The sequence below is a fragment of the Mytilus galloprovincialis genome, chromosome 10, assembly GCF_965363235.1.
Source record: "Mytilus galloprovincialis chromosome 10, xbMytGall1.hap1.1, whole genome shotgun sequence".
Lineage (NCBI taxonomy): Eukaryota > Metazoa > Mollusca > Bivalvia > Mytilida > Mytilidae > Mytilus > Mytilus galloprovincialis.
Window position 1 is genome coordinate 73,713,823 of NC_134847.1, and position 26,808 is coordinate 73,740,630.

Genomic DNA, 26,808 nt, shown 5'->3' on the forward strand with positions numbered 1-26,808 from the left:
CATTATTGAAAGCCAAATAGTGAGAGTGACTTACATCCACGTCATTTGATCTATAGTGGATAGTTGTCGCAATGGCAATCATATCATATCTACGTATTCTAATATTTGAAGGTAAGTGGTATGCATTTGCTACATAATCTACACATAAACAAATCAAAAATTGTTTAATCGTGGCTTATAGTGTTAAAAGTATTCTACAGCGAATAGTTCTGCACTTATAACCTTTCTTTTGATACGATGTACAGCTAATTACTTAGTTTTGCAATAATGAAAATAAAAATAATGCATATTTTTTTTTAGTGTAAAACCTTCTTTAAATGTTTCAGATAAATTAGGTGCTTTTGATAGCCCTCTCAAGTAACCTGTCCACAACCTTTTCAAACAGAAATGTTCTTCTATAATTAAATGATCCTTTGAAAATTTGACTGGAAATTTAGTGACTGCAAATTATATGCATTCTTCTTTTGAAATGAAAAGATAAACATGCTAGATATACTAGTTAGATGAGATAATCATATCGCTGCAAACCCACTTGACAACATCTTTTTACGTTTCGTCGATAGCGTTTATCAAAAACCTATGAATATCAGTTTCGACCCTTTAATAGCAGACTTGGTCCTGTATTGTTTTAAATCGCAGTTTATGGCCAAATTCCGTATAGAATCATCATAGTTCTATCAAATTGGTAAATTTAACAACACTTACCGTTACATCAAGCCTTAGGATATTGTTGATTTATATAAGATCAAGAGATCTCTAACTATACTACGGAAATATCACCAAGGCAACTTTCTTTAAATAAATCTAATGTAAACAGCAGTAACAGTCCTTTTGTAGATTTTATCCCTTGGCCTCTTCTTGTGGTGTGTATATTTTCAAGCTCATTCCCTATGCTAGTGTCTGTAGTGAGGTTTAAGACTTCACTTAACGTTATCTAGGAATAACTGAAAAATTTATAAAACATTGATTGCATTACCATAAATTACCATAAAACGTCAACAGTGTCTGCGCAGAAAGTTGATGAACTAGGGGAATGTCAAAGAACGTGTCGTCCTTTTTTCTTAAAAAAGTTCATAGGGGGTAACCAAGACCTTGTTGATAAATATTCTGTATCAATCTCACAAATAATACACGATGGTCTTGAAGTATAGATTTTGCGTTCTGACTTGTTTATCATCTTACTAACGTGTTTTATTTCATATTGCTAAAACTTTAGTAGGTTTTTCTAAATGAATTGACCTTTGAAAAACTGATATTCACTTCGGCCGTTGGTCTGAGCCTGAATATCAGTTTTTCAAAAGTCCATAAAACCACACATTTACCTCATCAAAAGACAGTAATTGTATAATATTGTTCTTTTATTTGTTTTTTCTTAATATTACTTTTACTGTTTTGTCTGTTTTTGATGATATTCATTTGACGTGGCTCTGTACTTATGCACCCCTTCATTGTGTTGTTTGTATTATCTTTCATTTTTGCTTATGTGCTTTGTTCGTGTGACGTTTTGTGTTTCTTTGATACATATGAAGTGGGTCTGTACTTACACATCCCGCCATTGTGTTATTGTTTTATATTAATTTTTGTGTACTTTGAACCACAAAATTATTTTTTTTCTCTACCTGTTTGACGTTAACATTCTAACATCAAACGCGCGATTCTACGTCAGAGTTAATGTTAATCTAACCATTCGGTCCCAGTACTTAAAATATTTCAGTCCTTTACGGGTATATTTCACATACATAAATAAAATACAAAAATAAGTAAGAAATGCATGAGGTTGTTTAATTTTGTATATGTCTTTTTGACCTTCTTTGTTAAATCTTTGTTTGTTTTTATTGTGATTAAGGTTATATAACACAATGTTGACTGCTGTATTCCTATTTTGGAAATTTTTACCTATTATGTCTCTTTGTTTTGTTCACGCATCGGTGTCAATATAATAGAATTTGATGCGACTGTCATACAAGTGAGAGGTTTAGCTAGCTATAAAACAGTTGTTAGCTATTCGTTGTTATGATTTTACTTTTTACTTCAAACTTTAACTAAATTCTTTACAAAGATTGGACTTAGAAGTTAGATGTACCTCTAGAAACCTAATTTCAAACGGGATGTCACATCTTAATTTTAACGACAATGTTGTTTACAGGGCTCGTTAATTTAGATACGATCAATGTTTAACTTATCTTATTGACCCTTTGAATAAACTTGTTCTAAAAGCTCATCAATTTAACACTGTAGAAAGATCTTTGAATATTGTTTTCACGTCTGATGTACTGTGTACAAATGTACGCGATTCCTATTGCTCCTTTTTATATAGACAATAATAGTGCATGGACTTGACGTATCAACGATATAAGGATGAGACTTAGAAACGGGAAAATGCGAGGCTCTGTCGTGCTTTTCCCCCGTTTCGGACCGAATCCTTATATCGTTGATATGTCAAGTCCATGCACTATTATTGTCTTTATACTGCAATCTAAAAAAAAACATTTTCAATTGTTGTTTAATGTGTTAATATTATTATTTGATTTAAATATTGGGAAACTTCCCCCTTTTATAAAAAGGCTTCATATCATGCAGGCGGAGAAATATACAACACAACGACATGTACATTACCGCAATCGATGGTGAACGAATTTGTTGAGAATAAAATAAAATATCAACAATAAGCATAAAACATAATGATTTATAGTTTGCAAACCAAAAATATTAACAAGTGAAATATGTTTTTGTTTCTAAAAATTGCAAAAGAAATAAGTTTGAGTCGTTGTATACATTGGAAACAAAAACAGGTTGAATAGGTCGTATGAATAATTACTTCGGCAATTTCTATTTAAATATTCATGAGGAAAAGTGATATCAGGTCAGTGACTGTATATGACAAAGAAATATACGGTCAACGCATTTTGACTGCTCAAAAAGAACGAGTGCAGTATAAATAATATTACATAGAGCTGGTTGAAATCATTACAAGCAATTTTTTCTCCGAAAGAAGCGCAAAATTACAAATTATCAATTGCAATTAGCTGTAAAAATTATTGTTCCTAATGATCTACCTCTACAATCATATTACATGTCGAAATCCATTTCCGCCCATTACTTCTATTTTTTAACATTTTAACTCTTGACCCATTTTATCACAAAATTGTTTACACTAGACAACCTTGCTTTAAAACTATTTATTCTTTTTTGTTTTTAGATAAAGTCTTCTGTAACACAAAACGTATTTGATATTTATAAAACTGTTTATCGTTAATACATTTCAAATAGAGTACTGAGAACTGGCGAAGAAGCAATTTTCAAAACAGACAAAACTTCATTTGTCTTCTTTTATATGAGTGCGATTTGTTAAAAATTAGCGAATTCATCTTTCGATATAACAAAGTCAATGTTTTGATATCAGAAAATATATTTCTTGAAATCAGAATTGTTTTTTATAATTATTTTGATATCAAGAAATAGAAGTAGAGTTCCTGATATCAAAAAAAGTTTTTATTCAATGAAACTGAACTACCTCGATCAAACTAATTACGAAAATTGAGGCCCACTCAAAAGCAAAATATAGAAACTTTTAGAAATTATTTTAAAAAGCATATTTATTGTTTACGTCAAACACTTGAAATCCCAATCGGCAGAAGATGTCGACCTACAAATTTACGAAATACAGGAAAATGATTTACAAAAGTTGATACATCGAAACAAAACACAAGACATGCAAACAGAACTAACTTACTCAATACCCAACATAACAAAACTTAAAAACAAAATTACCAAAACACTTGGGCTTAATTTCACAAAATCTTGACTCATAGTAAACCAATAATTGCTTATAAAAGAACCAGACACTTACAAGAAATATTGACTATAAACCTAAAAATTATTAATATGTGAAACACAAAAATGCATACTCAAATTTACAACTGACAATCGATGTAAGGCAGTTTAATACAATACATATTTAAACCTTAAACACAAAACTTTTTATGACAGATAAAGTCGAGATAGTCTTTCCCTTTACACAACCGAAACACCAGACCTAATGTAAGAGTCCATGGTGAGCTCTAATGCATGTGTTTAGCTACAGGTAGCCATCATCCCTTTGTTTTTGCTGATATCAAAAAATCATTTGGTGTTTGGGAAATATTTTTCTCCGATTTTTATGAATGCATGTATTATATTGTGTTGTCATAAATATTTCAATAAACGTTCTTTATATTACTAAAAAAACAATATGAGACTATTGATGCCTAATGTAATATTGATGGAAAACATACAAATGTATATCGGTTTTATTTGGACGAAAACTGATGTTTGTTTCGTCGTCTTAAAGAAGAATGATTTTTTTTATATTGGTTTTCATTTATATTATACATAAAGAAGGGGAAGGTGGTTTGTGGAGTTCAGGAGTCAATTTCAGAAAAATACTTACGACTAAGATTTATCGTAAGTATACTGAATTTTTCACGACTTACAATCAATCTTAATAGTAAGTTTTTTTTTAATAATTGACGGATATGTCCACTGCGCATACAGTAAGAAATGACCTGAAAGGTCAAAGGTAAATACTTTGTATAGGTGCATGACATAAGCCATACTAGACGACATAAACAAATCCCACACACACATGTGTTTACGTCTGGAATATGTAGTTCATTTTAGGTAGGATCAACTTGTTATTTTTCTAGACAATTTGTTTACTTGCACCAAGGTGACATTACATGTTATTGAATACCTTGCATTTATTATGTTTTCCTTAACATACCCGGGTCAAATTGATGAAAGTATACTGTTATAAACCATTCAATAATGGTGTAAATTATATTCACTCAATTAGGGATAACGCCATCACGGGTATATCTTATACGATCTTATACATCTAACTCATATATATCTGCTCATATTTTATCAACGAACTTTGTAATTTGTTCGCTCTCATCGACCTTTGTCATTCGTTCGCCATCATCGACCTTTCTCATGTATTGTAAATAAGTGTATAAATTATAAATTACACCCAGGTTCTATTGTTATACCTCATAGTTTTTATTTCTGAAACACGTATAAATTAAATAGATCGACGGGGTTTCTTATCCAGATACACCTTTCCCTCGGTGTATAACTATTACGAAATCCATTTCCGCCCATTACTTCTATTTTTAACATTTTAACTTTATCATATTTACATTTTTTTGTTGTTGACCCATTTTATCACAAAATTGTTTACTCCAGACAACTTTAAAACTATTTATTCTTTTTTTTTTTTAGATAAAGTCCTCTATAACACACAACGCATTTGATATTTATAAAACTGTTTATCATAAATACATTTCAAATAGAGTACTGGGAACTAACTGGTGAAGAAGCAATTTTCAAAACAGACAAAAAATCATTTGTCTTCTTTTATATGAGTGTGATTTGTTAAAAATTAGCGTTTTCATCTTTCGATATCAGAAAATTAATGTTTTGATATCAGAAAATACATTTCTTGATATCAAAAAATGTTTTTTTTTATATCTTTTTGATATCAAGAAATAGAAATAGAATACCTGATATCAAAAAATGATTTTTAACGAACCGAAACAGAACGAGTATTGAACTACTTCAATCTGAACTAATTACGAAATTTGTGTCCCACTCAAAGGCAATATACTGAAACTTTTAGAAATTATTTTGAAAAGCATGTTTACTGTTTACGTCAAACACTTGGAATCCCAATCGGCAGAATATGTCGACCTACGAATTTACGAAATAAAGGAAAATGGTTTACAAAAGTTCATACATCGAAACAAAATACAAAAAAATGCAAACAGAATTAACTTACTCAATTCTGAACATAAAAAAACTTAAAAACAAAATTACCAAAACACTTGGGCTTAATTTCACAAAATCTTGACTCATAGTAAACCAATAATTGCTTATAAAAGAACCGGACACTTACAAGAAATATTGACTATAAACCTAAAAATTATTAATATGTGAAACACAAAAATCCATACTCAAATTTACAACTGACAATCGATGAAAGGCATTATAATACAATACATACTTAAACCTTAAAAAACCTTTTTATACCGAAACACCAGACCTAATGTAAGAGCTCATGGTGAGCTCTATTGCATGTGTTTACTTACAGGTAGCCATCATCCATTCTTTTTCTGATATCAAAAAATAATTTTTCGATATCATAAATTAGATATATTTATATATAAAATATTTGATATCACTATATATAGATCATTTTCTGATATCCTTGGGGATTTCCTTTATTAACGGAATCAACTTGGGTTGAAAATGGACTCGAAATTATATTTTGTATAAACAACATATCGTTATATAATATAGAATCATATTCAAAACAGTGTAGCTGTGGCCATTGATTGACAACCTTAAATTATCCCATTGACTGGGGCAGATTAAGTGAACGTGTGTCTGTAACGACAACTGCTCACTACTTACTTATTATAGAATTTAAACTGTGGGGTCACCAAAGGTTCTTAACGCCTTTAATACTAAAATAGTTCGAAAAATTAATCAGGAATAACTTTATGTTTTGATTTATATTATTGATATAAATCAAAACATCGTGTTATTCCTGATTAGTTTTTCTAATTTCTTTATTTAGGTGTTGAGAACCTTTTGTGACCCCACAGTTTAAGTGCCTTTAAAAAGTACATAGTGAGCAGCGGTTGTTACAGACAAACGTTCACATAATCTGCCCCAGTCAATGGGATAATTTAAGGTTGTCAATCAATGGCCACAGCTACACTGTTTTGAATATGATTCTAAATATAACATTTGATTGTTTGAAGAATAAAATAAAATACATAATCATTGAAATCTATCCGTTTGCATTAATTACAACATTTTTTTATGTAATTTTTATAATTTTCTTATATATTGGTATATATACTGTTTCTCATTTATTTGTCCCAATTCAGAATAAATAATTATATTGTATATATAAAAATATATAATAAAAAAAAAATTATAATAATAATAATAATAATAATAATAATAATAATAATAATAATGATAATAAGGTTAATAATAATAATAATAATAATAATAATAATAATAATAATAATAATAATAATAATAATAATAATAATAATAATGATAATAATGTTAACTAGAATAATAATAATAATAATAATAATAATAATAATAATAATAATAATAATAATAAAAATTGTAAACAAATACTGTGAAATACTTCATTTATAGGTTATGTTTCATAATTGTAAATAATGTTTGATTATTTGACTAGATATCAACAATTTATTTTACTCATACATGAAAAATAGAAATTGATATACGGAATTGGATAATACTTAACAAATACTGTGAAATACTTCATTTATAGGTTATGTTTCATAATTGTAAATAATGTTTGATTATTTGACTAGATATCAACAATTTATTTTACTCATACATGAAAAATAGAAATTGATATACGGAATTGGATAATACTTTTTTTTTAGTAATATAAATATTGATGCTTAATGAAAAAAATATTACTTTCTGAAAAATACCGAAGAACACATTTTGTTTGTCAAAAGAAAATATACTGGCACTGAACACTGCAAATAGGAAATAATTGTTTAATAAAAAAAAAAAATAGCTTCTAACTTTACTTTTATCCTCGAGCTTTTATCATTTGAATGAAATAAAAAAAAATTAAAGGTTTAGACCTTTTCTTTTAGAACTTACTATTTAACCTAATATAGACACTTGTCAAGGCAAACCTGTTTCAAGACGTCCTTTAGCACACTCACGTTTCTTGTTCATGAAAAGTCCGATTAGAAAGAAAAAATATGCTCGAACCGGTATAAAAATCCACGTGTTTCCGTTAATGAACAACTAACAGTAAGAAAAAACCCAAGAATACCGAAATACACGTGGATGCTCACTATTCGTCAAAATGTCATTGAAAATTTAACTGGAATAATACAGCGCCCTCTTACGGTCAATGTCCTCCAGATATTTATGTAGTGATCGAAGTGAGTGAAATATACCCGAACGACTGGATTATTAGGGTTCATTGAAAATTGGATATTATATCCGGTTACCTGACTCCATTCAAACAAAAATATTTATTTTTTTACAAGTTGATTTTAAAAAAAATAATATTTTCTTTATTTTTCGAAAATTAACTACAAGAAGACCAAATTTGCAAATATCTTTTATTTTATTTTATTTCTACATATTTCTGATATTGTTTATCAGCAAAACATATTTTAACATCATAATCAAAAGACTATCAAACACCTACAATCAACACTAAATTGCATGAATAAAAGGTATTTACTATCTTTATATAGACAACTACCGATATGGTTACCGACTTGAGACAGACATTTGACCTTGTTAAAATGTTATTGCCTTTTTTTTTAAATATCTCACCCAACCCTTTTTATTAAGTCAACGCTCAGAGAGAGTCAACAACCGTTAATACACACCAAACGCAAAAGTACAAACAAACCAATAGAAACAAATACCGGCAATAATATTGATTGTATTCTTATTAGGTTAATACTGTTTTAAACTACAGAAACAAAACATTTATGAGGATATGGCAAAAGCAGTTGCCAAATCTGCCAGTAGGGCATTAGGGTTATCAATAGCAAAATATAAAGCTTGGTTTTCAATATGATGTATATACAAAACTGTTCAATTCAATGGTATGGTCAGTGATTGACTATGGTGCCTCTATGTTGGACACTAAGGAAATTTCATGTATAAATGCTGTTAAACATAAGGCTATGAGATTTTTTAATGGGAGTAAATTGCATACTTATAGGTTATTTAAATCAAATTATTCTACAGAAAAAATATTTAAGTTTTAGTGTGCCGGGTGAATATAGAAGTGCATATGCTAAATTTAGAGCAGGTGTTGCTCAGATTGAAATTGAAACTGGCAGATATGAAGGTAAAGATGTAATTGAAAGGTTTTGTTTTAATTGTATAAAAACATTATTTGAATGTAATTGAAGATGAAAAACATGTTTTATTAGATTACCCAGAATATGCAGATTTGCGAAAGATATTTTTTAACAGTGTTCAAATATAGGAAGTAGCTAAAGCAATTTGAGTAATGAGGAACAGTTTTTATTTGGGTTTCATGATGACAGAGTTTGCTATTTTACAGCCAAAATCTACGATGAAGTACTTTTTAAGAGAAAGTGTATTTTATACTCGTAATAAGTGTATATAATGTTTTTTGTTTGTTTTTGTTTTTTTATTTTTATAATTGTTTTTTTTTTTTTTATATTTTGTTTTATCCTAAGATATCTTGATATATGTTATATATGTTATATAAATGTATTTTAATGGGTGTCTCTCATAACTGTGGTTCTTTTATAAATTGATCTGTAAATTTTATATTGTGTTTTATGTCAAATGTTTTTAAAGAGGTGAGACTCTAATAAATTATGTGTTGTTGTTGTTATGTTAATGAATCAAAAGGGCTTAAAAAGAGGGACGAAAGATACCAGAGGGATAGTCAAACTCATAAAGCGAAAATAAACTGACAACGCCATGGCTAAGTCGTATGTTCTCGTCTTCTGAAACAACTGGGCCACTTTTAACCAAACTTGGCCACAATCATCGTTTGGGTATCAAACAAATGTTCGATAAGCCTGCTTGGTTTAAATTATATGCGTTGTCTGTTATCTTGAAAGCCTTTACAGATAGAGAAAATCTTACAGTGACAGAAATGTTCAGAATGATAGGATTTACCGATTGTTTATTCATATCAATACTGTCAGCCGACTTTTTAAAATAGTTATTTAAGTAAAATGACGACTTTTACCATATTTTTTTTTTAAATGTTTGCCTATTTTCTTAAAAACTATAATAGATAAAGAGAAACTGTAAGAAGCAAAAAAAATCAGAAAGACACAATCTATAAGTTAGTCAAACCGGTGATATCGTCAGATGACGATTTAAACATTTTTAATGCGTTTTTGTCTTATATCATAAAAAGGTATTATATATCATTATCATAGGTAGAAACTTAAATAAGCAAATATGACAAGACAAGATCGACAATTAAGTCATATGGAGGAAATCGTCTGACGACCCCTTATTAGAGGATTTGCCCTTTAATGATGACTTTTACCATTTTTTCTGCGTTGTTGCCTTATATCTTTATAATTAAAATAGTTGCATAGAAACTATAGTAAGGAAACATGATCAGCAAGACAAGATCTACTATTAAGTCAAGTGGATGAGAAAGTCGTTTCAAAATCATTATAAATATTTACCAAATACACCTACCTTCAATCTTCAGATATTCTTGTTCACAAAATTAAGACATAACTACACCTGTCGATGAATTAGTTATCCATTTTATCAACAGTGAAAAACATACAATGTAGTGAACAATTTATACCTGTTCACTAATTACTAGAACGCAGTAATAATAATTCAAAATACGTTTAAATAATATTTGGTCAAAATATTCAAACTGTATCATACTGTTCATACATATGATTTGATAAAATATATAAATGCTATTGTTTTTTGTTTTTATTTAATTTCCCAATTTCACTTCATATACTGAAGTCTATACAAAGAGAGATAACTCAAAAATACATAAGGTAATTTTCGACATGTTACAGTTATAGAAACTCAAGAGAGTTAATTGGTCCACGCACAAATTTTTTGGGCCGGAAATATGGAGGCTTTTTGAGTAAAAAAAGTGCAAAATATTATAAAAATTAACAGAACTGGTCCAATCCAATTAGTTATGATAATGCTATAAGATATTACTTAATTGTGCAGTTGATGAAATCGAATAAATTTTTAAGTGCAGTTGATGAATTGGAATATCATTCAATTCATTTTCAAGACTTGATTTTGAAATTTTGAAACTCGTGACTATCAAAGTTGCATCAACTGACAAAATATTTGTATTCCTCATCTCAGATATGGACTTAAATGCAGCCTTTCACCTAATTTCCTTATCAATGAATTTTATTTCAAAATGACATATCTTTTAGTACCCTCGATTCTGACTATTACAGACGCATGTACTGACAAAATATTATTTCCCCACGAGTTGTATCTTAGATATGGACTTTAACGCAAACTTTAATTAGTCACTCATATGTGAAATGTAGGTCAAGATAACATTATGTTTATCAGGACCCCCTGGTTATTCAAGACGCATCTATGAACAAAATCTCATGAACTATAACATATACTTCCACAGATAGATGGGGAGTCGTGGTGTAGTGGTTAGTGTTTCGGACTACTAACACAAAGGTTCCTGGTTCGATTCCCGTTCCCGCTCTCCCTTGACACCATTTGCGAGTGTGGTCTTGAGAAACGATGACAATCCGTCGGGAGGGGACGATAAATGGCTGACCCGTGTTAATAGAGAGCCAATTCTCTTGCATGTGAAAGACACCCTTGTAGATTTCGAAAGAGAGAATGCTAATTCTGCTAAAAGGCAGCACTCGCACCCTCAAAGTGGAAAGGGATTAATATAAGTTACAACTACGTGTTTCCCAATCCACTATAAATAAATAGGTTTAAATTTAAAAGTATCAACACACAGTCATAAAATAGGAGTGTAGCTTTGTATGATTTTTAACCATGAATTCTGCTCAAACAAAAGCGAAGGGTTAACTTGAACTTACTACCAGTAATGAGAAATATTAATCATTGTTGAATGCCTTTATGGTGACTTGAAGATGAAGGACAACAATAAAAACGTTCCATATTTGGGTTTTACCATCATCGTGTATTGATATTAATATTGTCTCATGTACATTTACTCCATATCCCCTTCATATTTTCATTGGGTATACTACAGACTAAAAAACTGCTCCATACTACAACTAAAAATCAGAAAGCTTTAGACAGTATAGCAAATTATTCTTTGTCTGATTTTACAGAGTTATCTCCCTGAAGTGTTAGGTACTACCTTAACAACTATATATTTTTCATTTGGTAGGAAGCTACAAATTTATTTGGTAAGAATCTACAAATGTATTTGGTAAGAAGCTACAAATGTGTTTTGCACTTTTATAGACTTTAAAAGCGCTTATGACACTGTATGGAGATCATGAGTGTGGCAAAAAAGGCAAACATCAAACATTAACGGTAAAATATTCAAAGTGATCTATAATATGTATAAGAAAATTTAAAAAAAACACTAGAACACACCAGCGAAATCGCGGGCATTCGGATTGTGGTTGAAAGTATGTTGAGTGTTGTAGGAAGAATTTTGTAAAAGATTTAATGACTTGAGAATTTCAGAAAAAGTATCAAAAGTCATAGGTACTCTGGGACAGGAAAATGTATTTTTTTTATCACTCTTCCTTTATTTCCAAAATTCCCATGTTTTTGCTTTCTATTAATTTCTTTATGAACATACATTAAGTATATTATGAACATTCTAGTCTGGAGCTTGTAATTCAGTTGATATCGTTTGTTTATGTGTTACATATTTGTTTTTCGTTCACTTTTTTTTGTACACAAATAAGGGACGACATCAAAAGATCAATGTAAGATAAAAAAAATAAAAAATAAACTAAATTCAAACATTTTTTTTTTTTTGGGGGGGGGGGGGGTTGAACTGCTGCAAGATTTGGTTATCCGACATTGATTTATACATATATCCATATGGGTCAATCAATTTTTCCCAAATTAAGTTAAGAGAGGGTAGGGGGGGTCAGTGAAAAAACTATGTGAATTAATTTTTTTTTAACCTTCATTGAACTTTTAATGTTGTCCCTAAGGCCGTTAGTTTTTAAATGTTTTACTCGTTTGAAATGTTTTACTTTGTCATTTCGAGGCCTTTTATAGCTGACTGTGCGGTATGGGCTTTGCTGACGGCCGTACGGTGACTTGTAGTTGTTAATTTCTGTGTCATTTTGGTCTCTTGTGGAGAGCTGTACTATTGGCAATCATACCACATTTTCTTTTGTTGTTATCAATGAATTTTTGTAAAAGATTTAATGACTGGCGAAATTCAAAAAAGGTATCAAAAGTCATAGGTATTTTGGGACAGGACAATTGCTTTTCTAGCCTGGCTCCTCCTTGTTTTCCCCCAAAAATGTCCATTCTTTTGTTTTGTTTTGATTTCTATTAAGTTAAATAACACATGAATAATTTTAGCGCTTATCTGTATATTATCATTATGAACATTCATTACTATAAATAAAGACTCAGTTTCAATTCTTAGTTTACTAATCGATCCACGGCGGTCATTGATACATTATACAGACCCTCTCTATTGAATAAACTCTGTGACCGCCATGGATAGTAAACTTGAAAATCATATCAGATAGAAAATACACTTCATTCGTAGTATATGACATAATAGGTATGTTCAAAGTATACAGAAAAACGCAAACCGGAAGTCTAATCTGACTTAAAATTTCGTCCAATGACGGAAACAATATCCGGTTGCCTTTTTTCTCGTTTTTCGCCCAAAATAACTCAATCTGAATAATCATATGAATGCGACATTGCACTGTACCTATATGACACAGAGGCATGATGATTAATTTATTGTGGACAGAAGAGAAGCGACACACAAAATGAGGTCTTCTCGATTAATAGTATAGATGTGCCAAGAAAGGAAACGAATTTTTCGAATTTTTCATATCTCATACAGGAGTATCACCTTTTTTATTTTCTTTGTTCCTAAATGATTTAGAATTTTATTTTTGAAAATAATATAGACATTCTAGATAATATTTCAAAAATGTGCTTGAAATCATTATAAATGTATGTTAAATTGTTTAGTATACTGTACGCAGATGATTCTGTGCTATAATCTAAAAGTGCAGAAGGATTACAAAAAAACCCTTGTATGTTTTGAAGAACACTGTGAAAAATGGAAACTAAAGATTAACACAAACAAAACTAAGGCAGTGATTTTTAGAAAGAAGAAATGGATTACGTACTTTAAATCCATATATGACATAAATGGATTAGTTTTATTTGGCAAGATCAAGTTCCATGGATAAACTGGGTTTAAAGAACATAATTTCACGACAATAGATTGATCAATTTATCAAACATTGGTTTTCCCAAACGAATAACTCTTCAAGAGGTGCATTTCATTCAGAACACAAACGGGAATTTCGTTTGGAAACCTATTTAATTAAGTTAAAGCCTGTGTGACAGGATTTATATAGCAAAAGTCAGATGCTCAATTTTCAAATTTCTTGTTTAAACGGGTAGATGGTCTAGAATACAAAAAAATGAGCGAATTTGTCATCCCTATGGAAATGGAGTAGGAGATGAATTTAATTATCTGTTCAAATGTCAACCAGATGCTCCGCAGGGCGCAGCTTTATATGACCGCAGAGGTTGAACCCTAAACGGTTTGGGCAAGTATGGACACACCATTCAAACTGAATTCAGCACTAAATTTGGATTGTGATTAAATAGTTGACACAGTATAGGTTTCTGACACAGAATGAATGTGGTCTAATGAACTTAAAATTTTTGTTTTGCCTTTGAGCAATTCACTATGCTGTTGAATATTAAACCATCTCAAAAAAATGATTGAAGATATTTTCTTTTTATTTCTGAAATCTGAAATGAGAAAAATTGAATCTCAATTCAAATTTCTAATGGAGTTTGCAACAATAATTACTCATTTAAATACAGCATAAAATATTAAAATGTAAAAAAGTGCTTTTTATCACTGAATGGTAAAGATTGTTTTAATTTATCAGTTGGTAGTAAAAGTGAATATACATTGTATATTGTATAAAACAATGATTTAAGTTGATTCAACTACTATTCTGGACAAAGAAAGATAACTCCAATTAAAAATTTCTTGCTATTGCACAATATTGTGCAATTAGATATTTCTTGCTATTGCGCAATACTGTGCAATTGAAAATATTTGCTATTGCACAATACTGTGCAATTGAGGATTTCTTGCTATTGCGCAATACTGTGCAATTGAAAATTTCTTGATATTGCACAATACTTAGTATAATAATTTTGAATCCTGATTTAGACCAACTTGAAAACTGGGCCCATAATCAAAAATATAAGTACATTGTACATGTTTAGATTCAGCATATCAAAGAAGGCCAATAGTTCATTTTTTGTTAAAATCAAACTTAGTTTAATTTTGGACCCTTTGGACTTTAATGTAGACCAATTTGAAAACGGGACCAAAAATTAAGAATCTACATACACAGTTAGATTTGGCATATCAAAGAACCCCAATTATTCAATTTTTGATGAAATCAAACAAAGTTTAATTTTGGACCCCGATTTGGACCAACTTGAAAACTGGGCCAATAATCAAAAATGTTAGTACATTTTTAGATTCAGCATATCAAAGAACCCCAAGGATTCAATTTTTGTTAAAATCAAACTAAGTTTAATTTTGGACCCTTTGGACCTTAATGTAGACCAATTTGAAAACGGGACCAAAAATTAAGAATCTACATACACAGTTAGATTTGGCATATCAAAGAACCCCAATTATTCAATTTTTGATGAAATCAAACAAAGTTTAATTTTGGACCCTTTGGGCCCCTTATTCCTAAACTGTTGGGACCAAAACTCCCAAAATCAATCCCAACATTCCTTTTATGGACATAAACCTTGTGTTTAAATTTCATAAATGTCTATTTACTTATACTAAAGTTATGGTGCGAAAACCAAGAAGAATGCTTATTTGGGCCCCTTTTTGGCACCTAATTCCTAAACTGTTGGGACCTCAACTCCCAAAATCAATCCCAACCTTCCTTTTGTGGTCATAAACCTTGTGTTTAAATTTCATTGATTTCTATTTTCTTTTACTCAAGTTATTGTGCGAAAACCAAGAATAATGCTTATTTGGGCCCTTTTTTGGCCCCTAATTCCTATACTGTTGGAACCAAACTCCCAAAATCAATCCCAACCTTCCTTTTGTGGTCATAAACCTTGTGTCAAAATTTCATAGATTTCTATTTACTTAAACTAAAGTTATAGTGCGAAAACCAAGAAAATGCTTATTTGGGCCCTTTCTGGCCCCTAATTCCTAAAATGTTGGGACCAAACTCCCAAAATCAATCCCAACCTTCCTTTTGTGGTCATAAACCTTGTGTTAAAATTTCATAGATTTCTATTAACTTTTACTAAAGTTAGAGTGCGAAAACTAAAAGTATTCGGACGCCGCCGACGACGACGACGACGACGACGCAGACGACGACGCCAACGTGATACCAATATACGATCAAAAAATTTTCAATTTTTGCGGTCGTATAAAAACAGGATATAAAACTGCTTAGAAATAAATATATACCACAATATTATACTTCAAATCCAACGCAGTACAAATTATAACAGCTTTTGATATTTTGTCATGTAGAACTTTATAAAAACTTACCAATTTTTAAAAATACTTACACGATATTTATGATTTATGTTTGTCTTTTTTTAGTTGATTGTTATGGTAATTTGTAAATAGATGCCCCTCAAAAGTCAAGAAAAACTACGCATGCGCTCAATGACAAACAAACCGTTTAGATTATGTTTTAATTGAGGACAATATGTCAATGCTGGTTTCTCCATTTCCCTGTGGAAGTTCAAATATCAAAGTTTCATTAAGGCAACCATCTTTTTATTCCAGAACAACTATAATAGCATTTTAACAATGAATACAGCGGAATCCCATATTGACGTGATGCTAAATATAGCTATTGCTTAATAGTAATTCTGATTTCTGTATTGTAAAATAAACGATTATAAAAAAGAGAGATATCAAAACATGAGGATATTGAAAAGAAAATTTAAGGAAAGTTGTTTAAGTTCAATCTGTTTTTCATTTTTACTCTTTTAATCAAAACAATCTAAATAATCTGGGTTGTTCCTATTTACAAAGCACAAAACAGTTGAGTTTAGAGTCTTGAAAGTAGTCAAAAGTAAAAGAAAACAGATTGCTTAACAGCAATCTTATTCCAAAAATTGTCTGGTGAATCAGCTTTGATAAAACATTATAGTCACCGCTAAAAAAATCATGAGAGGTTAGTATACGATTTGGAACAAATGAGGTGTACCTATTATATATAAAATAGTTGTTTCCAGAATACTTGCGAGGGGATTTGAGGTACTCTTTTAACATTACCGCGACGTTCTTGTAAAGTGTTTGTAGGTTTTCTCAAATAAAAGTTAAGAAAGGTTTTCATGATACTTGCCTCAGTTTCTTATATATACTCCTAACTCTTTCTTTTGTAAAGACAACAGTCATTATGCAGTGAGTTGCATCCTTTTAAATAAAATCCATAGCCATATCAAGGTAATTAATTATGAATAAGATATAATACAATTATTGACATTTGATGAGTTGGATGAACCGTTTTATTGCAATGTACTATGCATATTTATAGGTATTCACAGTACTGAATGGCAATCTTTATGTGCATAAGCATCCAAACTAACACTGTGCAAAGTTATATGGTTTTATCATAAAGAGATCAATCATGTCAATAATTATTAATCGCTGGACAATAAATACAACATCACTTCGCGAACATTTGGAACGAAATTGTGTACACTGTAGGTCTTGCACTTAGTAAATGAAGCAATGCATGTTTGTGAACAACATGAACATACTAGTACAATGAATATTTCATTTCAACAACACACATTCATTTGATTTTGCATGGTGTGCAAAGGGAACATATCTGCTATATTTTTTGTACTTTCTGTTTTGGTATTGGTTTTACGTCTTTATCTAATTTTTTGGGAAAATTTGCTTTGAAGCCATCATTTGCTACTTTCCAAAACTCTCTTGTCAATCATTTTGTGATTTACATCCAGAACAAAACTGACATTCATCAGATTGCTTTGATTCATAAGAATATAACATATGAACTGATAATCTCTTAAATCTTTTCCGTGTGTTTATATATCGCCTTTTTTTCTTATTTCCGTTGAATTTTAGCAAGGAAAATAGATATTTATTATCATTCAAAATCTATTTAAAGTATTGCATCACTGTTTCGCACTTCCACTAACCCGGATTTTGCGATGGTGTGTTCTGTTATGTCAATGCGAGGGTCGTGACAAATGAAATATTTAAATCGGATATGCACAGTGGTAATTTTCGGTACGCACTGAAACCCGGACCGGACCGGACTCCGGACCCGGACTTTGGTATGAAACCCGGACCCGGACTGGCCGCCGGACCCGGACTGTATGCCGGACCCGGACTGTGGGTTTTTTACCACTTTGATTTTTTTTTAAGATTACTGTCATATAATAAGTTACATTATATATAAATTAAAAACAATCCACATTCCGAGCGTAAAATTGAACAAAAAAGAGTAAAGTAAAGTAAGAAAGAGATAATAATAATTGCTTTGTCGTTATTGTTTTATGGAAATTAATAAAATCTTTTTATTATCAATGAAAGCAAATTAAATTCTTTTCATAGGAAGAGTAAAGCGCAATAGTTTGAAACATTTGAGGTTATATTTTTTTTAGTATTGTTTTCTTCTTCAAGACATTAAGGGAAAAATAGAATTCCTACTTTTCTAAATAATTCGCCGGTGTGTTTATATTTCTCTAAGAAACTGTATAAATAGATTTTGAAATTATTAGGACCTGACATGACCCCGGACTAGCTTGAAGTTTACTATACCTGCGTGTATTGCATTACGACGACTAACTGTATGTAAACTGTTTATTGTCGTAAAGTATATTGACGGGACATTTGATCAAGCATGTAATACATAAGAAAGTTATAAGATATTTGTCCGACATTTAACGAAAAAATGAAATGTAATAGGCGAGTCCGGATGGTGACCTGAAGTGACCCCGGACTAGGTGTATTCGCAAACTATAGACATCGATAGAGATACAAAACTTCACACATTATTTGATGAGACGAACTTATTCATTTTTATTCATTCAACTTTTTCCTTATTGTATTGTCGTCGGAAACATTAATAAAAGACGTTTACCTTAGAATCAACAAATTAATATTAGGCGAGTCCGGACTGTGACCTGATATAACCCCGGACCAGGAGTATACGGATTGTATATAAATATACTAAATTATTTGTTCAATTGAAAGATTTTTTTCCCCTTTTTGCTTTTTACTTTTCCTTTATTCATTTCTCTATTTCTTTAGTTATTCGATTGTCATCGGAAAAATCAATAAACGACACTTAAGGGCGTTCAACAATGTAATACACATTCTTGAACAGGTGAGTCTGGACTGTGACCTGACATGACCCCGGACTAGCTTGAAGTTTACTATACCTGCGTGTATTGCATTACGACGACTAACTGTATGTAAACTGTTTATTGTCGTAAAGTATATTGACGGGACATTTGATCAAGCATGTAATACATAAGAAAGTTATAAGATATTTGTCCGACATTTAACGAAAAAATGAAATGTAATAGGCGAGTCTGGATGGTGACCTGAAGTGACCCCGGACTAGGTGTATTCGCAAACTATAGACATCGATAGAGATACAAAACTTCACACATTATTTGATGAGACGAACTTATTCATTTTTATTCATTCAACTTTTTCCTTATTGTATTGTCGTCGGAAACATTAATAAAAGACGTTTACCTTAGAATCAACAAATTAATATTAGGCGAGTCCGGACTGTGACCTGATATAACCCCGGACCAGGAGTATACCGATTGTATATAAATATACTAAATTATTTGTTTAATTGAAAGATTTTTTTCCCCTTTTTGCTTTTTACTTTTCCTTTATTCATTTCTCTATTTCTTTAGTTATTCGATTGTCATCGGAAAAATCAATAAACGACACTTAAGGGCGTTCAACAATGTAATACACATTCTTGAACAGGTGAGTCCGGACTGTGACCTGACATGACCCCGGACTAGCTTGAAGTTTACTATACCTGCGTGTATTGCATTACGACGACTAACTGTATGTAAACTGTTTATTGTCGTAAAGTATGTTGACGGACATTTGATTAAACCTGTAATACATAGGAAATGTAAAAGACATTTATCCGAGATTTAACGAAATAATCAAATGTTGGTCGTAGTAATCGAGTCCGGATGGTGACCTGAAGTAACCCCGGACTCGGTGTATTCTATTATATATTAATAGACATCGATAGAGATATAAAACTTCACACATTATTTGATTGAAATAATTTTTTATTTTTATTCATTTAACTTTTTGCTGATCAAATTGTCATCGGAAAAATTAACAAAGGACTTTTATCCGAGAATCAACGAAATAATACTAGGCGAGTCCGGACCGTGCATGACCTGAAATAACCCCGGACTGGGAGTATACGAGTTATATATACATATACTGAATTAAGTGTTTAATTGAAAGATTGCATTTCCATTTTTTCTTTTTCTTTTTTCTTCATTTATTTGTCTATTTCTGTAATTATTTGATTATGATCGGAATGATCAATAAAAGACACTAAAGCAGCAATCAACCATGCAATACACAATCTTGAACAGGTGAGTCCGGCCTGTGACCTGACATGACCCCGCACTAGCTTGAAGTTTTCTATACCTGTGTGTAATAAATTAATTTTCATTTCAAACACCATAGATGGATATTATAGGACAGACAAGGAACAACCAATGAAATGCATATGCTATGTTTTTAATAAAACTTTGGTCAATCGATTGTGTATGAAAGCTCCAAGTGATTGTACAGTAGATTTGCAAGCGATTGTACAGTCAATAAAAATATCTGACATAGAAAAAAGGAATATATTTGGAATTCTTCCGGGACAATGGCTTTGAAACTTTCAGACAGATGAGACTATATATCAGAAAAGGTACACGTGAAAATTCTGATAGAAACGATTGGTTTTACGATGTTTATTTGACATTTTTGATCGCTGTTGTGAGACAGTTTCAATCGTTTTACTCGGAGCTCCACCATAAGAAGAAAAACGTTTGGATGAAAATATCTTTATTATCTAATTGTTTCATATTTACATAGAGATTAGAATGATTTAGCTACCAAAATTTGAAGCAGAAACGTCATTAAGTAATATTAAAGTTCATCAAAGTTTCAACCAAGCAACTTATTTTTCAAATGTCGGAGCCATGCTTGACAGTCTCCCAAAAGACAAAAATATTAGAAAACTTTCAACACTTAGATGTTATATATTCATAGAACATATTTTATTTTGAACAGACGAAATTACTGTTGAACAAAACACAATCCTTTTCAGAAATGTACATAGTTATATTCGCCATACAAAAAAGATTCTTTGCTTAATATTACTGTATTTTAAAGTGTACTCGTATCCAGCTGTTATTGTTTAAACATAATATATTTATTGTATATATTTTTCAAACTATACTGAAATATATAATTGCTGTCATCTTGAAACTTTGTAGATTGTACTTATTTGGAGAGGATTATCTTAAGTTGTTATAACTGGAATCCAATACTATTGTATATCTAGACAATAAAATATGTTTAAACTAATGAGAAAACCGTACAGTTTCGTTCACACACTGTGTATACACAATGCTTGTGACCACAAAACACAGATCAAGTTTAAATTTTGTAGGTGTCATTTAAACCATTCTAGAGTTATGTTCTTTTACAAATGGAAAAAATGCTGATATTTTCGTTTCCGTTCTCTTACGTACATGAAGGTTTGACTTTACCAAATGTTAGGAAATTTATACACAATGCTTAGTACCACAACACAGAGATAAGTTCGAATTTTGGTAGCGTCACTGAAACCGTTCTGGATCCCGGAGTTGTTATACTCCGTTACAAATGAATAATGAAAATGTTATATGATATGCAAGCGGGTGCATCGTCTGTGTCCCATGGACACATTCCACATTTACTCTGAAACATGTTTACTTCTTACTGCTGCTGCATTAGTATTTCGCAATTTAATATATGTAGTAGCTTGTCGCTTGCCTATTTTATCAAAAAACACAAATATTGACGGATGGGATCCATAAACAGTTCATTGTAATTATTGTAGAATGCCTCTGCTCCATTAGTTGTACGTCTTTCGGTAGATGGGATTTTAGCACTTACAGATGGTGAAACCAACGCACTATCATCAAATATTTGTTTATCGTTATTATATATGATACAAATGTGTCACAAGTAAACTGGTGCAAATAATTTCCGAATATTGGCGCAATTGATATATTTGAAAGAAAAAATGGCGCAAATGATACCCTTGAAAAACCTTAACTGTCACAAAAGGACTACTGCCAACTATATATAGTCAGTCGTTTTTAAACTGTTTTCTTTCTAAGTTTATGATTCAAATACATGTATGGGATTATAAATAAAAAAAAAAATTTAAAATCATTTCATAGTTCAACAGTTTTCAAAATATCATTTTGTTCATAACACTTTTATGTAATACATTTGTTTATGATTCGGTCCTTCCCTAATTTGATTATCAGTATGACTAACGGAATTATTGCCAAGAGTTATTGAGCGATTTCCTGTTGGACTTTAAAGAACATATAGTACACAATTACGTAATGCGTGTTCATGCATCGCGTCACTGCTGCCCATATAAACTACTGTCACGGTATATAGCAGTATATGGGGCCGGTTATACAGGTCTGATTCATTTTCATAATTATTATACATGTAATGCATCTTGTTTATTTCTGCCAAAGTTAACTTCCTTCTGAATAGTTTTAATAAAAAAAGGAAAAAATATTTCTAAGAAAATCCACTTTCTCCCTATAGTTTTTAAAAAAGTATTTCCATGTTTTTAAAAGTCATTTGTAAACATTCATACTGTATGTATGATTTTTTTTTTAAAGTAATTGCACAACTGTAAATTGAAGATACAAAATCATTGCAAGGCTAACTTGCATGCTTGTCTTCTCTTCTAGACTATACAAGAGTAAGAGCAAAATTTGATTATCTTATCATTATTATAATGTACTGTGTTACAGTTCTCAAAAAATTATCTTCCTTCTCCTGAATAAAAAAAAGAAAAGGTGATTCTAAGAAAATTCATAATTTTTACCCAGTCCGGGTCCGGCATTCAGTCCGGGTCCGGCGGCCAGTCCGGGTCCGGGTTTCATACCAAAGTCCGGGTCCGGAGTCCGGTCCGGTCCGGGTTTCAGTACGTACCGTAATTTTCCTCAAAGCAAGAAAAACAATTGAAAATCTGTGTGAATTTAACCGTCTTTTACTTTGTAACTCAATATAGCAATGAATTCATTGTATAAAACTAGGGATGTCAAAAGATCTGAAATTTAATACTCGGATACTCGGTCATGATACTCGAGTACTCGCGAGTACTAGGATGAATCTTAAACGTCTATTGAAAAGTTTAGATTTTAGGTGGGATGCAGTATTTTTGTTACAACTTTTCATAAACATGAGACAAATGTACTACAACCATGATAGCTTGCTCCTCTGTTTTTTTGTGTCAATTAAACAATGAATTACCGACCGCCGTTTCTACAAATAACCTATCATAATAGTTTGTGTACGTGTTCATGAACCCAGAGACATGTCAGTTTTTTTTCGACTTTTGAGTTTGAATGTCTGGTACTTTCGCCTATCTTTAAATTGTAAATTAAACAATTATAGTTAAGTTTCAAACACATTTTATCAGAGTACCTGCAATTAAATTAATTTAGATATACATCTCATACCAATCACGTTTACATAGAACACTGTGTCTAAACCACACCGGCAAAATTTGTTCGGACTCGATGGTGTCTAACATCGGGCACAATGACGGAACATCAATAGACAGAAGAAAGATAGATTTCTCCTTATTTTCTTATTTTTTCATGATATCAAAGAATATATATACATATACAACTATTTTCTATTGTGATATGCAATATTTTCTACAACTGTTCTATATTAACGGAGTAATAAGTAAAAATGCATGTCAAAATAACGAATTGAGTGAACCTTGCCTCGAAATTGTTTAATTTCTCGTTAGATTGTTCACATTGTACGAAAAGAAAGGTACGGGAAGATAGATACTGACACGGAGATTGCAAAACCAGTCATTATGAGCATCTCAATACTGATATCTCTGTGTATGGAACGAAAGAAATTGGTCATGTCAAAATGGAACTGGCCGGTTTCGTCAATGTTTACCACCCGGTTTCGTCATAGATTTAAAAATGCATAACCCGGTTTGGTCAAATAAAAAAAATCATAATCGCATTACATTATAATTGATTATTTAACTTCAGCGTTGAAAATGAGTTTTTTGGGTCGTTGGAAAACAACTTCTTTCACCGGACAACGGCTTATCATTTATAAAAGTCTCAGATTCAAATAAATAATAAGCAGACACTTGAATTCCTACTCTTAGAGAACACAAATATTTTAATTTTACTTTGCATTTCGAAATTTTTTAACAGGAGATTGAGATTAAAGCTCTCTAAATATGTGTTTTCTATATGAGTTATGGGAAAATATGTTGAACAAGTTTAAACTTGAAATTAAAGTTTACCATGTTTACGGTCTTAAAAATCGAAACACACAATTGATATTTGATTTTCTCGCACAAAAGGATGGGCACCTTTATAAGTAATCTAATCATTCTATGTATGTAATCTTTTCTATCATCGTTAAAAATAAATCTTCTAAAGGATAAACGTTGATATAAAGACAAATGTATATGCATGCATAATCGACATAGAAAATGAATGTAGGATTACAACTACCATGTATAACGGGGCGGCGAGGGAAGAACCAAAAATTTGCGAAAGCAAATTTACAGATCTAACATTGTTGGGTTGATGTTTAGACGAGTTGTATATACATTATGTACACAGCCATGTATCACCATCATTGATGGCGATCCGATGGATACATCTGTTGTAGGGTTGTCACTGACTCAGACGTACTTATGAATATAATTATTTTCTGTGACTGTATCTTACATTAATTTGTAGGATCCTTTACTATAGATAATTTAGCTGATCTGTAACAATAACATCTTCATGCCTTATATATCATGTACTGTAGTACGCCGCTAGATTAAAACTGACGTGGAAAAGTTACACATGGCCAGCGAAAGCTCTTTTTTGAGAGCCCAGGTGGTCGTGTGGTCTAGCGGGACGGCTGCAGTGCAGGCGATTTGGTGTCACGATATCACAGTAGCATGGGTTCGAATCCCGGCGAGGGAAGAACCAAAAATTTGCGAAAGCAAATTTACAGATCTAACATTGTTGGGTTGATGTTTAGACGAGTTGTATATATATATATATATATATATATATATATATATATATATATATATAGGGAACTAGCACTCGCATATGTTTCTTCATAAAGTCACTGTTAGAACTGCACGTATAACTTAGTCTACTTAATCATTGTTAATGTTCACATCTTTATTCTTGTAACAGTACAAGTATAGATAATATTCACAGTTTATAAATTCCAATATAAAACTACATGTTATTTCATTCTCAAATATAATGCAACTTGTTATTTCAAACTCTTTAAAACGACTGACCAATATAAAGTTTCTCACAAGATCGAGCTATATACATCTGTTCTTAATTTATGTAAGGCATTGATTAATGGTCTTATATTATTTGGATAAACTTGTAAATGCTATTGCAGTTCAACTGTGCAATTCATGTATCGTATGAAGTGTCACATTAATCAAGATGAAAGATCATTAAACTGATTAAGAACTGACCATCAAATCTTAGATGTAACTGACCACACCACACATGCATTAAAATAGAATTTATTTATCACTAATTGTAACTATACTGCTATGTACAAATTAGTATAATAGTCTCAGGTCATCGAAAAAATTCAATAATAATTATTTTGTTAACATTACTAAAAAAAAAAACGGGTCTGTACTGTCGCCATTGTGTTATGATGATCGTACACTGACGTTGGTCAATATATTTTGACAATATATACGGACAGACGGATTCAGTTTATTTCAAAGTGGACGTTATTCGAACAGCTTTTACATACCGCCGAGTTGAACAATATTTCATTTGATTATTTTTTGCTTTACAAAATCGTTAAATACATAAATCAATATAGCTTTGGCAACCAAAGATGGGGTCGGGGGAGTGCAACCTATACGTCTTCCAGATTCGCCACTTATCTTATAAAGTGTATACCGAATTAAGATAATTATTGTAAGAAATGAGAAAACAGGGACACCCGGGAAATCGGATTATGTGAGTTGGGTTATGTTTATTATAAACATTCTCCTTGATATTTTTAAACAAGCGAGACATAGTGATTCGAATTCATAGCGTTTTGAACTCCGCCCTCCCCCCCCCACCTTTCGTGGGAAAAAATTGGTTGATTATATAGGGAATCACTGATGCATGACTGGAGTGCCCCCCCTTTTAGGTCAGTCAGCGCCCCCCCCCCCCCCCCCCCCCCCCGCCTAGGAAAAGTTCTGGATCCGCCACTGGAACTATTTGTATAAAGCTGCATATGTGAAAAGTTAGAAGGTTTGACTGGAACATATACAAGTATGGTACACAGATCTAACGATTTCATTCTTGTTTATAATAAACATAATCCAACTCACATAATCCGATTTCGCGGATGTCCCTGTTTTCTTATTTTTTACAATATTTTAATTCGGTATACACTTTATGAGATAAGTGACGAATTTCAAGTTCTTTTTATCGATTTCTAAACATTTTTTTCAAATATATATAAAAGTTATATAGCAAAAATGATAAGGAAGACAAAATATACAAATAAGTCGACTTGGCCGACATCCTAATAAAACTTATTGACCTTTAATTACGAGTTTTTTTTTTTCATTTCTTTGCGTTTTTTCACTGCCGTCACAATTTTGACAGGACGTATGTATAGATTATTACATGGCATTTTTCATATCAGAC

General features: G+C 31.2%; 1 protein-coding gene across 2 annotated transcripts in view; it reads right to left on the reverse strand.

The window, feature by feature from the left end:
* LOC143048350 (uncharacterized) overlaps positions 1–26,808 on the reverse strand; it is a 172,112-nt gene that overhangs the window by 137,539 nt on the left and 7,765 nt on the right. Inside the window, exons 1-2 of one of the 2 annotated variants that reach the window (XR_012969798.1) lie at positions 7,708–7,726; positions 706–944 (exon numbers count right to left, since the gene is read on the reverse strand). The gene's annotated coding sequence lies outside the window, so the exon portion shown is untranslated. Of the gene's footprint in view, positions 1–705; positions 945–7,707; positions 7,727–26,808 lie in introns of those variants that run through there. The other variant, XM_076221994.1, reaches the window with a different exon arrangement.